The sequence below is a fragment of the Nannospalax galili genome, unplaced genomic scaffold, assembly GCF_000622305.1.
Source record: "Nannospalax galili isolate Female #2095 unplaced genomic scaffold, S.galili_v1.0 scaffold303, whole genome shotgun sequence".
NCBI classification, from domain to species: Eukaryota; Metazoa; Chordata; class Mammalia; order Rodentia; family Spalacidae; genus Nannospalax; species Nannospalax galili.
In genome coordinates, this window is record NW_008349353.1 from 633010 (window position 1) to 649075 (window position 16066).

The following is a 16066-nucleotide window of genomic DNA, read 5'->3' on the forward strand; positions in this document are numbered from 1 at the left end:
GGATGGGCCTACAATGAGGGTAATTTGGAGATACATACTATGATGAATGGCAGGATGATTCAGTGTGTAAGACCTGTTTTCATTCCCAGAACCCATGTATAAAGGTGAAAACAGAGAACCAACTCCACAGATTTTTCTGTGACTTCCAGATGCATGCTGTGACACATAAACACACACACACACACACACACACACAAACACACACACACAAACACAAATACACACTATTAATAAGTAAATAATTTTTTTTTAAATATTAAACTTATGCTTGCACTGGACTATTTTGTAGTTCCTCTGATTTTCTATAGTGCTTCTCTGTCCTTCACCTTTGCATAGTCCCTTTGTTTTTGAAATCTGCTTTCTTCTTTGACCTTGTCTCAATACTCTATTTAAATTCAATGACAAGAATCAAATGTTATTTTGCCTAGAAAACCTTGTTGAATCTCATCTATAAACTTCATTCCTCATGCTCATGAAGCCAAATGTATCATTATGATTTTACCAGTGCACAAAATACAATGTATTGTTATAGGTACTAACACATCTGGTTCAGCATTAGTTAACTTTCTGTCACTGTGATAGAACACTAAGGCCAAAACTGACTTATGGAAGACAAGTTTTCTTTGACTTAAGTTCCAAAGGAATAAGAGTCCATCATGGCCAGGAGGTATTGCAGCAAATAGCAGCCACAGCAGCCAGGGTAGGCATGACAACAGGGCAGGAATCTGAGAGCTTAAATGATCAACTTGATACACAAAACAGAGAGAGAAAACTGGAAATGGAGCCAGACTCTAAACTCTCAAAGCCAGTCCCCAGAGACATAATTCTAAAGATTCCATAACCTCCTCAGAGAGCCCCACCAACTCGGAACTAAGTATTCAAATACTTTCATCTGTCAGAGATACTTCTCTAATGCAATGAGTGTTCTACACTGAACAGGCTCTAGAAAGTAGGACTTTTCTCCGTTCTCATATTTCCTATGTTCCATGAAGTGATTAGAAACTAAAAATGTTCAGTCAGTATTGGTTCAATGAGGAATTACCACACCTCAATATACTTTTCTACCTATTCTTTCCAAAAAAAAAAAAAAATCATTTTAAGGGTCTACCTTAAATTCTTTATTCATTTATAGTTAGTAGAATTAAATTTCAGTATTCTGTAATGTTTAGGCAAGAAAAAGAAAAAGACAACTTTGTATTTATTGAAAAACTCCCTGCATCGTGGTATTTGTTTAAGCATAAAATATATTCGTAAATCATACTCAATTTATACTTACTATTTTTTCTCACTTTTATGTTCAGTATAGCTGCTTACATTTGAACAAATTTCTTTCCCTGATAGCTAAATAATTATAATATGACAATTGGGTAGTGTATTCTAGTCCTAGGGCTCAGTGTTACCTGCCATACTGAAAACTATGGCATCTCTGTCTCTTTCTAAATCTGCCTGTCTGTTTCTGTCATATGCACACTCACATATGAACAGCATCTACCTCTCTATCATATATCAGCTATCAGCTATCAGCTGATCAATTATCATATGAATAGCTATTTTTCTATGTAGATATATAGATATCTATATATCAATATGACTAATTAATAACATTTAACATGTTCAATATAAATTTTAATCTTCTCCAATAAACTGCTTCTCAAATCATATAATACTTTCTGACCAATATTTTTACCTATTATCTAATAATTTTACATCAGCTTATAAATCACATGTGTTTCATTTTCAAGTGTCAATATTGTTTGACCTTTAGCTTTCTTATTTCCTGAAACAAAATAGTTTTAACATGAAAGTGTTCTGGAGATAATTAGAAAAAACATCTGCAATTACTCCTTTCTGAAAAACTGATAACAATATCAGAAATATCTGACTTCATTTAAAAATCTACTCCATACCAGAAATTTCATAAGTCTCCTCATAAACAAAAGCTTCATCATTAGATTACAAAACAGTCACATAATTCAAAGTAGGGAACGATAGATATCCAAAGAAGAATAAAATTAAATATTCAAATATAAATACCTAATTTGATATTTAAATTTTAATGCAATTTAATTTTCATGCAAATTAAAATGATAATCATAAAAATAAACAGTATATGACATTTTCATAATGGAAAAAATATCTTTGTTGACAAAGTTCAAAATCTGTAATGTAAATTCTTCTAAAAAAAATAAACTGCAGGAACCAATGGTCAGGAAGGTTCAGAGGAAAACAGGGCCTACTGGATTTGAGAGGACCACTCTACTTATGAACTCAACAATAGTTGTGGTTGCCTGCTCAAGACCTGTAGAAGATTACGATGGTCAACATTCCACCATGGAGTTGGTTGGGGCTTATGAGACTCCACCCTTAGTTGAGTGGCTTTTGACAGTTGTTGGCTTCTGGAGGCAGGATCGTCAATTTTCTTTAAGGATATGTTCCTTGGTAAGTTGACCATGCTCCAGTTGGTGGCCCCGCTCCCACATGAGGTGGACTAATTGATTTATAAAGAAAATAAAAGAGGACACAAATTTGAGAGACTGGGAAGTTGGGAGGCAGATCTTGGAGGAGTTAAAAAATGGAGCAGTGTGGGAATATCATCAAAATACATCATATACATGTATAACTACTCAAAGAATTAATAAAAACATTAAACAAAAAAATCTCTTCTGTCAGGTGTGGGGAGGCATACCAGTAATTCCAGCATGCATTAATGGAAGGCAACGTGTTCTAAGTCATCCTTGGCAACATAGTTCAACCCATTCCCCAAACAGCAATAAAAATAATATACAGCAAGCAAATAAAACTGCTGCTGTTCAAAGCTGTTTGCTTCCCAGAATCTCCCTGGATGCCTTATGAATATCTAGGTTTCTGGTGCCTATTTCAGACATTCTGAATCAGTAGGTCTATGGTAGATACCCATGAATAGGTTTAAATATCTCAGTTTTTGTTTCTCAGAACACTGATTCATCTTTTTCTTTCATGTGAGAGTTGATGAATAAGTATTGAATCAGGCGCTAAATTTGAAAAGCAGATGAAGTGCTTACCTTGGAGAGGGCTTAGCTTAGTCATGAGGTGCTAAATACATGCCAGCTTTATGAGGTAAAAATTGTTCTTTATATTGAACACAGAGAATATGTGCTAATGTTATTCTATATATGCTTTAATACATGTATAAATACATATCATATGTACATACGTAAATGTCTGCACATATACACACAGAGATCAAGATATAGATGTAGGTATTTTGATACAAAATTAAAAATTATGTGTAGATCAGAACACATTGTATGCATGTATGAAATTCTCAAGCATTAATTTCTAAAAGTATATGTAGATATCTGGATGTATAGCCAAAATTGCATTTTTTTGAGTTGTGTATTTTTAACTTAATTTATATCTATTCCATTCTTTCATAAATTTTATTTTATTTTTTATTTTTGAGACTATGTGGCCTAACATTGCATAAATTGATAATATTCAAATCATTTTTTAATGGAAATCACATTACATTCAGCACTTTGACCTCATAAAAATTTTGATGAAGAGTTATCTTAAGGAACTACACTAATTTCTTTCTGGCAAATATCTGCTCATTCAGTTGCTTGCATATTGAGTATTTGCTGAGTGCTTGGATTTTACTAATGGGCTTGTATCTGATCTCAAATATTTTATCTACTTTTTAGTTCTAAAATAGTTGTAAAAACCTTTTCTAACATTTTTTTGAATCTAAGATTTTTTTCTTATTCCACATTCTGATGTTTTGTTTATCTGACTATTAGAGTGTTGTGTTTTGATACTATTTTAATTCATATTTCTGTCAGTGTTCATGAATTCATAAGTTAATTCTATGTTAATCACTAAGGTATATAGGCTTCTGATGCTGACTAATAGTATTATATTTATGCTTCCAACTTTGAAACTACATTAAGCTACTGTCAAAATGATACCATATGAAGTAGGTGTAATCTTTGTCTTTGGTTGTGTTTTTCATATTATCCCAGTTCTTTATTGACATTTTAACTTGGTATAATCTTTATAATCAGCTTGTTTGGTTTCCTCGAAATTTTTCCTACAATTCTGATATCAAGTTAATTGCTTTTATTGATTTATTTAGTAAAATCAGGCACATTGTAACATTTAATCATCTTTAAACAGTACATGCTTTCTCTGGCATATTGATGTGTATATTCATTTCACCTTTTTTTCATTGCACTGAAAATTAACATATCTTGCATGTCTGAATTCTTCAAAGGCAATGTTGCAAGTTGTAATACTGTCTATATCACTGTGGTAATTTTTAAAATATATTTTTTATTTTTTCTGTTTGAGTGTATTGCCTACATGTATGTGAGTGCACCCTTGTTATGCAATGCTGAGGAGGTCAGAGGAGGGCATCAGATTCCCCTGGAACTGGAGTTAAGGATGGTTCATAGCCATCATGTAGGTGCTGGGAATTAAACCTGAGTCCTCTGCAAGAGCAGTCAGTGCTCCTAACCTCTGAGCCATCTCTCCAGTACCCACTGTGGTAATTTTTAAAATTCTTTTTTATTTGTGTGTGTGTGAGTGTGTGTGTGTGTGTGTGTGTGTGTGTGTGTGTGTGTGTGTAGACATGCATGTGGCATGACACACATATGGCTGTCAGAAGACAACTTTTTGGGGTTGGTTCTCTCCTTTCACCAGGGGTTCTGAGATGTGAACTCAGGTCGTCTGTTCATACCCACTGAGTAAGACTAAGTAAAGACTGAGACCCTCAGTCTTTGTCCACTGAGCCATCTCAACTGCCTCTCACTGTAGTAATTTTTTGATAGGTAACTTTTGTAAACAAGCTTCTTTTCTATTCCCTGTTTTATGAGTATTCGGCACCAGAGACTAGCCTTAAACACTGACCAACTTATTTTGCTCTTCATTATGAAACTTCTAATAACTCATTTTCACATTGTGATTCTTTCTTCTTAAGGGTCACCTATATTTCTTTTTATTAAGATATATATTATTTTTTACTTTTTGTTTATGTGTGAATATTTGTACATATGGATGTATACCACATGCATGCCTGACCCACAAAGGACAAAAGAGGGTATTGAATCCTCTGGAACAAGAGTTTTGGTTTGTTGTAAGCTGCCATGTAGGCATTAAGGACCAAATTCAGGTCCTCTGCTAGAGCAGCAATTACTCTAATCAATTAAATCATCTCTCCAGCCCCATGTCTCCTATATTTCTAATTTTATTAGTGAGAAACTCTTTGTTGACTCAAAATACCTTCTGATTTGAGCTGACCATACTTATGTACTTTTTTATTCCAAAGACTTTATCACCATTTTGAAATTGTTGCTGTTTTAATGTTGTTAGGGACCATATTTGATTTTTTTTTAAAAAATGTTCTATCTTTTTTTTTCCTATGTTTATATTTTGATTATTGGAATTTATTAACCTGTTACTTGTTTCATTTTTCCTATGTAGTTTGATGTTTACAAATAACACTTTAGAAGATTGAAGTATCTCTCGATGAAGGGGAAAAAAGAAGTGAGAAAAGAAAAAAGAAAAAAGAGCAAAACGTATTTTGAATGTACTATTAGGTTTGAAGCAATTCCTTGGCCATTATTAAAACTAATTAAGTGAAGGCTGAGTCACCTGCTATTTCTTGGACATTAGAGAGTACTCACTTTTTTTCATTAAACATGTATAATCTTGGGGAACACTTGCTACTAAAGGAAGTTTTTGGTATTAAGGAGGTGGAAACATTAACCTTGTTTTTAGATAAAAAAATTTTCTTTATTAATGACCCCAACCATATATCTTTAGATACAGGAGTTTTGAACTCAAATACTTAGAAGAAAACAAGTTAAGATTGCATTATCTGTAACTTATTACCAGTAACATATTGCAAAGTGATACATTTTGGCAAAGGGTGAAAGTAAGAGAATGAGGGAGGGAAAATAAAAGAAAATGATTTAAGCTGATCAAGCAGAATTATTATTATTATTATTAATTATTATTCTTTACTTCTTGAGAACTTGGAAGTCCTTGCAAGCACAGCTCATTTCTGCAGATTATTTTCCAAACGCATGCAAAATGGAACATGAACTGAGAATCCCTTAAGAACCTGTAGAGGTGCAACATTCAGGGCTACGATTATCTAGTAGCAAGCAGTCCAGCCTTCCATGGACAATGTTTCCTCTTTTGTTCCCAAGAGTTAAGGGGATGAAAATGTCTTCCCTTTGATTGTTTACATTTTTCTTTTCTTGACACCTGGATGTGCATGGTTGAGCACCTTGAGGACAGTCAAATGCCCGTCCCCCTATACATGCGTGAATATAGACCTTAGAGCACTTGATGTGATAGTATCCTCCTATCACAGGTAGTCTCAGAATATGTGGATCATGTGTTTTCTTGAGCATTGGCATTGGTGTGTCAAGGGAATAGCATAAAGGTGATATAGCCAATGTTGTCATCCATGACAGCATTCCAGATCCCTATGGCTAAAAAGGATTTGGGGGGGTGGTGTTGGTTGGCTCCTCACCCTTCTTTGAATTCTTGCATGAACATCTTTCCTATGGCCATATCATCGTCAACTTTGAACATTGTCCTGAATATTACCATGACTCTGCTTTAGAGTTACCATACATGGTCTCATCATCCCTATAACGGATAACTGCCCTGTTCTCTCCTTTCTTATGCTCTTCATGGAATTGAAAGTATTTATCAAGAGGCAAAACAATTTTGCTTCAACATGCCAGCCTGATGCACAATAGAATCCTTGGATGCAGGCAGATTTTCAAGGTCATATAGTAAAGAAACATTGTTTCCAATTTCTGGGTTTACAAAGAAACTCCTGTATATTTTCTTTAATAACTCTTCAGCTCCATGTGCCTGAAGTTCTTTGTAGAATTTCGAAGAAATTCTGAATATCACTTTTGTTTTGTCTCCTTTAGGATTTGAAATATGATAGAGGATGCTATCGAAATCTGTAAATGTTACTTCCACAGCTTTTGTTTTGTTTCTAGCAGCTGCTTTCTCAAACTTGAGCTGTAGTGTCTACTTGATGATATGGTTGTCATTTGCACACCATAATTATATCAGTTGCTTTGATTACATACCATGTACAGGGAAATTGTCACCAAAACAAACAGCTCTCACCTCAAAGGAAAAATGATATGGCTTAAGGCTGGAGCCAAATATGAATGACCATGGCTGGGAACAAAGATTTTGGTTTCTCTAAATACAGTGTTCCAGTGAAGTATCAATATCATGAACCTTTTATAGTAATAGAACAAAAAAGGGATAATCAACATACTCTTCAACTATATTGGAGGGTACACTGAGTAAGTGAGTCATTAGAAGCAGAGTTCTACTTGAGGTAGTACCTGATGACATTCTGACTTAGTCTTTTGGTTGGTGGAAAGTCTTTCTTTCTGTTTTTAATTTTTTTGTTCTTTTTGAGACATGGTCTCCCTGTAGCCCCAGCTATCCTAGAACTCACTATGTAGACCAGGCTGGCCTTGAACTCACAGAGATCTGCCTGCCTCTGCCTCCCTGGGGCTGGGATTAGGGATTAAAGGTGTGTGCCACCATGCCCAGCATGTTTCTTTTTTAAGATAATACATTCTTTAGGACTTTTTTTTTTTTTTTTTATCTTTAAGTCACAAGACTTTAAGTCAGAAACAGAGGTGGGCAAGGAGTGGCTTATTAAGAGATGTGCATGGCCCAAGATAAATTGTAAATAAGCTCTGGATCTCTAACATTAGAAATTCTCCACATTCATTGATGTGCTAATCAGCCTTGCAGGAAGTTCAATCCAAGATGCAGGATTTTTGGGGGACTCTCATTCATATAACTTTTGGAAGAGTTAATTTTGGCTTATAGTTCTAGAGGGATAACTGTCCATCATGACAGAGAGGGATTGTAGCAAATGACAGACATGGGAGCAGAAGCAGAATGCTGAGAGCTCACAGCTCCAACAGCAAACAGGAAACAGAGCAACCGAAAGTGGAGGAGGCTATGAACTCATCATGCCTGCTCTGAGTGACATACTTCCTCTGGCAAGGCTGTACTTCCTAAACTTCTCACATAGCATCAATTGGGAACCAAATGTTCAAACACTTGAGCCCATGAGGATCATTTCTCATCCTAACCAGCACTTTCCATTCCCTGGCCCGCATAGGATTATGGTTATTTCATAATGAAAAAACTTCATTTAGTCCAACTTTAAAACTCCCCATAGTGTTTAACAGTCTCAACACTGTTCAGATGTCCAAAGTCTGAAGTCCCTTCTGAGACTCAAAGCACTCTGTTAACTTTAACTCCCTGTATAATCAAAAAGCAAATTACATACTTCCAAAATAGGAAAATCCAAAATAAAGTAGTAATGAGAACTTAGTGAGGAAATATGAGACAAAAGCAATATTGCAACACAGAATGGAAAACCCCAAATGTTATAGCTTCATGACAAATGTCTGGGACTTGAGTTCCAAAGGTAGTGGATGGCTATGCCCCTTCATTCCTGCTTCCTGCAACATACATCTTTCTCTTGGGCTGTTTCCACACCCTGTATGCAGCTGTTCTTGGAAGGTATCTTAGAAATCTTGCATCTCCAAAACCTTGGGGTTTCCACTGCATATCAGACTTTCACAGTTTTACCAAATGGCTGCCCCTGGGCTTCTTTAAACATGAACTCCATTATTATATGTAGCCTGGCCTCAATGGCTTTCAGAAAATGTGCAGGAAAGAGAGATTACCACCTCACCCTTGTGTCTTTCAAATGTCCAAAGCTAGCACAACATGGATCATCCTGTTTAGGTGACAAATTGGAATGGCTCTTCAACCACACTAGCTATAGCACTTGTAAGTTAGAGCAATTGCTTTTAAGGAACAGAAAACCCTTAAGTTCTTTTCAAAATTTACAAGCTTATCTGAGGGGAGTCACTCTTTCCATTGTTCCAGTGCCTCTCAGGAGGTTTCTCTTCAATGGCCCTAATCTCCTTATCACTTTCAGCCTCTTTTCTAGCACATTTCTTGGTTTCAACATTAAACTTACTAGTTTTCTTCCTCTCTCCAAATGGAACTTTTTTTTTTCTGTACTTCTTGCTTTTTTTCAGTATAGAAAGTATCACCATACTTTTATACTTCATAAGTATCACCATTAATAACCACTAAAATAGACCCATTGTTAGGTTGTTTGGAAATTTCTTCCATCATAGGAATTTTCTCATTTTTTTTTTTAAAGAAATTTTCCTTAGTCAAGTTATTAAGACACTGGCAAAAGGCAGCCAGATTCTGCCAGAATACCACAAAATGGCTGCTAGGGAAGTTGCTGGTTAAGTCCTTGCTTCCCTCATCCTCTGAAAAATCTTGAGTTAGGAATCTAAGAAAACAGTCCATTAAGCATTGCTCAAATTATTCAACCATTTTTCTAGTCCAAAGTTTCAAAGTCTTCCACATTCTTCAAAAGTAATGATATATTCAGGTTCTTCCCAGTAACACCCCCCTTCTGGGACCAACTCTTGTATTAGTTGCTTTTATGTTGCTGTGATTAGACACCACATACAAAGCAACACAAGGAAGAGGATATTTTGACTTAAGTTCCAGAGGGGTAAGACCACATCTTGGGAGACAGTTATGACACCACTGGTTAGGCTAGGAGGCAGACACTGAAGGTTGAGAGCTCACATTCCCCCAAACAATCAGAAATCAGATAGAGCTAATTGGAGGTAAGATGAAGCTATGAAATCTCAAAATCTGCCCTCAGTGACATACTGGAAAAAACAGAAATCTTAATTTATTCTTTAATATATTCCCAATGAGCTACTTACATACTTAAAATTTGGTATTGAAATATGTCAATTTCTTCATAAAATTGAGGTAAGATTAACTTTATTATTGGCATTTAAATATCATATATTCATACTTCATTTCTGCATATATATGTATATATGCTTAAAATTAATATTTGATTGCAGTGTCTGGCATTGTTTTCAGCCGTATACTTACCACATAAAATGAGAATCAGATATACCTGGGTACTTTCAATATTTCCAAAATATAACAACATCCATTCATTAAAGCACACGTTTAATTACTGGGTCTAGGAGAAATAATTGGCCCATAGTGCTGACATATTTCTTAATGATAATTTTTAAATATGGTATTTGATATTTTTATTTTATATGAATGAATGTATTGTTTGCATGTATGTAAGTTCACCCATGTCATGCAATGCCAACAAAAGTCAGAGGAGGGCATCATCCTCTGGAACTGGAGTTACAGTCAGTTGTTAGCCATCATGTGGGTACTGGGAACAGAATACACACCCTGTGAAAGATCAGCCAATGTTCTTAATGACTGAGTCATCTCTCCAGTCCCACTAATAATAATTTTGAAAGAAAACATGTATTGCTAGAGTGTATAAGTGATGAACTCTTTACTAAGATAGAGTTCATGACTGCAAACTGTGATAAAATTGCAAATATGGCAGAGGATTTTTGACAAACGGCCTGGCTTCACAAGTTCATGAGAGTTTTTCAGTTCTTAGAAGATGTAAAGCAATATTTTATGTTTCAATGGCTTAGGCTGCCATCATCTACAGAGTCATTTAAGGACGATGTCCTCTCTTGAAGACATTACAAAAAAAATCATTTATTTATTAAACTTGTATACTTTCATACCCAAAGATATTAATCTAATCCCTTAAGTGAGAATTTTTTATATCTGTTATATTTTTGATGTTATACTATTAATGAACATTTTATTAAAAATTTTAAAGTTTAATTTATTTATAAATTTCCACCAAGTATTACAATGTAACAAAGTCACTCAGTTTCACACTATAGGTTCCAGAGTGACTATTTAAAATAACAGCAATAGTTTGGGGATAAAATGATAATAGTTTTTAGAAATGAAATATTATAATAGTAACATACCTATAAACATGGTTATTTTAAGCTTACTTTAGTTTGAAATTTCATCACTGGGACTACAAAGTAAAGATGCTGAGTAAAGAAAGTCATTAATGCTATCTCTAGGTAATTAAGATTTTTCAAAACTTCAGCCTGTTAATATATGATTAACTAGATCTTAGATAATATTTAAATAAAATATTTATATGGAAATGCAAAAGATAATGTGCAAGTAAATGTGCAAATTAAAATACTTTACTAACTTATTTTAGATACATGTAATCTTAGGTACCAATATACTTTGACCTTTAATTTAATAGACATAATAAGATATGGTGCTACAGAACCATGTAATATATTTTCATAATGATAAGTCTAAATGAATGATGATACATTTAATTCATTGAACTCTAATCAAAGACATAATAGGATGTAAATATAATTAACTTTCCCATTACCATTGTATCAATTCATAAGTGCTCTCTTCTTTATTAAGTAACTGAGAATATATATATTCATCAGGGTATTCATATATATTCACTATGTACCTATATTCCTCAGAGTATATATGTAAATATATATGCATCAATCAATAGATAGATATCTGTCTACATATATGTATGTTTATATATAGCCATACAGATATATGTGTATCGGTAATCTACTAATGAAGCAAATGATATAGAACCTAAACTGATTAATTTCAAGTAAGATCATAAGAAAGATACGAAAGCCAGCTATTCAAATGGCGAGTATAAATTTGGGTGATGTAACCCAGATTTTAGTCTGACCCTGTGATGACATGCCATGGTCCCACTTCCTTCCCACGGGCTCTGCAAAGGAGTTGCTCCCCTTACCTCTTCCAGCCAGTTTATTGACCTTAGCTGCTTGCAGGGGAGGGACTAAGGGTATAAAAGCTGGGAAAACCATGAGGCCAGTCTCTCGCCATTTTGTGAGGCTCTTGGGAACCAAGAGATTTATGTTTGGGTGTGGACTTTTGAACCCCTCCATGAATGGGGTGGTGCCCACACTTCTGTAATCAAACCTGCACCCCAAGCTCAGTTAGCAAGTCCAATAAACTCATTAAGATTCTTCAAACCTGGGTTTGGATAATTCTTTTCTCAGGTTGTCACAAGGTCTGTGAGAAGAGTGGATCAAGTGCCACATGGGCCTCCCAGCAGTGAATTTGACTCACACCTGATTACTCCAAATATAATATTAGGGAAATAGTTTTCTCTGATATCATCCACTAAGTTTTAAATATGGTCTTCATTTACTGAGTAAACTCACTGAAATTTGATAGTTAGTGTAAATCTCATACATATGAGGCACTGCAGGAAAGGGAGTACAATCAAACCTTAGAAAAATCTCCAATACAACATATCTTTTAATGGAATATATGATTGGTGTGAGAGCATGAAAGTATAATTGAGAGTCAAAGCAATATGAGTACGAAGAAAATTAAAACGGAGATTATTTTTGAAGTTATTTTTTGTAGTTTTCTTGAAAGTACAATAATAGTATTATATTTACAAATTAAGTGTGATATTGAATTTAGATAAAATATTGAACAGGATCTCTCAGCCTTTAGTTGAAATGCAGAGAGAGAGAGAGAGAGAGAGAGAGAGAGAGAGAGAGAGAGAGAGAGAGAAGATGCAACCTTCTCAGAATTGCAAGTTTTGTCCAATTAAATAATTGCCTATTAAACTTCTTGGGAATAGAATACTTTAGCTAAGCTAGGGTGATGAGATGGAGATATTAAAGAATATCTTCCAAACTGAGCTCAAAACAACAACTGAAATGTGGAACATGGTGTGTACAGAAGATTTACATAGATAGAAAATTATTACCAAAGATTCTACATCATTCTCGGAGAAGAAACATAACAGAATGATAAAGCAGAGTGCTGGCCTGATGTCAATTTTCATACAAATGGGCTCATTAAATATGGACAGTTTGGCACTTTATCAGTTCACTTAATTTACTCATTTTGAGATACATGCATGTTATTGTATAAAGCACCATGAGTGTTTTTGGATTTGTTCTGCAGTATTGTATAATGAGAATATTACATATTTATTTATGATGAAAGTGAAGAGTATCTGATATGGTAGATCCTTATGAGTAGAAGTTTTGGGCATGAATTATTTAGTGGGAAAGTGTTCTCAATTCAACAGAGAATGGACACCCATATTTATGTACCTAAAGACCGAAGATACAGGACTTGATCAGTTTCAGTCAATATGATCATACAGCTTTTTAAAATGCTCCTATCAAAGTAAAATATGCAAGAAATGCATAAAAATTAACCATTTCTACCCACATTATGATGGGTGTATAGATAAAACTTACTTATAATTATTTGTGTCTATCAGATACCCTTCAAAGAAAAGTAGGTCTATAGCAACCAGCAATTGTTCCTATTATCTGTCTTATATTCAGAAGTATGACCACAATGTACTATTCAGTCTTTATGCAATCCTTGACTTCACATCACCACAGTGTCTCCAATTTCTGGCCAGTGCACACATTTCAGCAGGCAATGTTTGACATGCAGCCTGTTCACTGGCTTGGTGACAACATTTTCTAGACAACACAATAGCCTGAGGTTCCTCTAAGCAAATCCCCCATTTCAACAATCTCTTTTCCGAGACCTCTTTGCCTCCTGTGAATTTGCTCATGCTCCCTTCTAAATTCTTTGCAGTTATTACCTGAAGTAATCACGTATGTCTGTTTCTCATCTGCATCTGTTTCCCAGGGAACCCAATCAATAATAGAGTTGTGTTAATTTGTTAATGTTATGATATACATTTTTATAACAAATTAGATTAACCCGTCATATATTTGCTGAGTATCTTAAATTTTTTGTGTTAAGCTAGTGCAAATTTTGTTGACTTTTTCATTCAGCATTTTCTTATCCCAAGGAGGTGTTCTTTATATGGTCTGAAAAAAAAAGAGTCAATTTTTCAGTAAAATTTAAAATATATTGTACTAGTATGTGAAACACTGAATCACAATTTAGTATCTTTAATGAACAGAATTTCTAATATTGATATGTTTCTTTTGTGTATATTTAGGTTAAGTATAATTTTCCTTTAAAATATTTTTATTTCTTTATTTTTAACTTTTATGTGTATGAGTGTATTGCCTGCATGGATATAATTGCACTGGGGTTGTGCAATGCCCACAGAAACTAGAAGAGGGAATTGAATCTCTGGAACTGGAGCCATGGATGGTTGTTAGCTGCTGCATGAGTGCTGGGAATCGAACCTAGGTCCTATGCAAGAGCAGTCAGTGCTCTTAGCTGCACCCAGGTCCTCTGCAAGAGCAGTCTTAACCACTGAGCCATCTCTTCAACTCCTATCTTTCTCTTTTAATAAAAGCACATCTTCAATAATACTTTATTTCGCTATTCCAATTCTTTTACATTGCCATATAAATTTACTACAGTAACACAAAGGAAAAAGAACAATGTGAATGCAATAAAGAAGATATGACATCACATTAGAGGCCAAAAAAGCATTGAGAAAATTTCAACTTATTTACTATATTAAAAATGCCTTCAGAAATAAATTTTTGTTAATGTAGAATTTCTATTAAAATTCAAATAATATATTACCTATGTGTTTAAATTAAAGATCTCTGTCTCCCATTAAAAGTGAAATAAGGTTATCTACCATCAGTAAATAATGCCTCAATAAAAGAAAAAGAAAACAGTATTGTTTAACAAAAGGAAATGAAACTCATGATTTATATTCTTCATAATTATACCCATTGGGAAAATAATCCTGAAACTTTGAACAAAGGAATAGAATTTAAAAATATTAAGTATACTGCTGTAGAAAAAGTAAATATATAAAAATCAATATTTTTATATTAGCAATGAGCCATTAAAAATGTGAAATCAAAACTACTGCCAAAATGCTAACTGGGATTCAACATACTGACAGTTTTTATAGCTCCAAAGGAAAAAGAGCACCCAAGTGGGGTCACACAATGCTGCACTTTGGGGCATAGTAGCTGCAGTGAGCACTGGAAAAGGCAATTTATGTGTGACAACTCGTGTGGTAGTTCCTTGGAAATTTCTTAGTTTTAAAAACTGAGCTGTAGGTCCTCAAAAATAATTCAAACTGGATTTTCAAAAATAACCAACCAGACAAAACCAACTTAAATACAGTAAAGAGATTAACGATCTTTCAAGGTAACTTTCAAGGTTACTCTGCGTTTCTGAATAAACTTGTTTTGAACATGAAGCTATGGTTTATTTCTATGTAATAACTTCAATTATAATGTTAATGAATGTTTGAATGCATGGTCATGTGACATGTCCATTCTCAGCTTGTTTCAGTTTGATATTGAAATCATACCAGTATCAAAGATTTAGTCAGGAAATTATACTTTTTCTATACTTTAGAGTGTGTTTTATATCAGATGATACTTTACTTATTCCAGATTACTTCTATACTTATACAATATTACCTTTAAAGGTTACAAGAGTTTGTCCATAAAACCATTTGGTCTTGGACTATTTTCTGTGGGAAATTATCAATCGTATGAATCAAATTATTTCATAATCCCTTTTATTAATATGAAATTGGCTTATGATTTTAGTTATTTTTGTTCATTACATAGGATATTTTCCTTTTTAAAAGAAAAACAAGCTATTCTTTATCCAACATTGAAATGTACACTGTCTAATGATTAACTTTGGTAAGTAGATGCTGCCACAGATCGTTGTAGTTTATTTACCCTGAATCTTATTACTAATGAAATTTTATTTATTTAAAATATCATTTTTCCATCCCTCTCCATTCACAAACTTTGGTGTTCACTTTTCTACTGTTTCTATAAGATTGAATTTTTGTGGCTTTCAAAGGTATGTGAGATCATTTTAGTATTTGTCTTCCTGGACATGGCATGTTTCATAGAACACAATATTTTCAGGTCCATTCATCATGTTTCAAAGACAGAATTTTAAAGGCTATATACTGTGTCTGTCTCTCTGTTTCTTCTCTGTCTGTCTGTCTCTCTCTTTGTGTGTGTATGTGTGTGTGTGTAACTCTCAAAAAACTAAAAATGACAGGCATCTTTCTCAATCACTGGCCACCTTATTTACCCAAAGGACTCATCCTATTGTAGAGACACTTGTACAACCATGTTCATTGCTGCTCTTT

The 16066-nt window shown here is 34.1% G+C and overlaps 1 pseudogene; it reads right to left on the bottom strand.

Moving 5' to 3' along the window:
• Positions 1 to 6193: 6193 nt before the first annotated feature.
• Positions 6194 to 11609, bottom strand: LOC103744868 (annotated as a pseudogene).
• Between the last annotated feature and the right edge of the window lie 4457 nt (positions 11610 to 16066).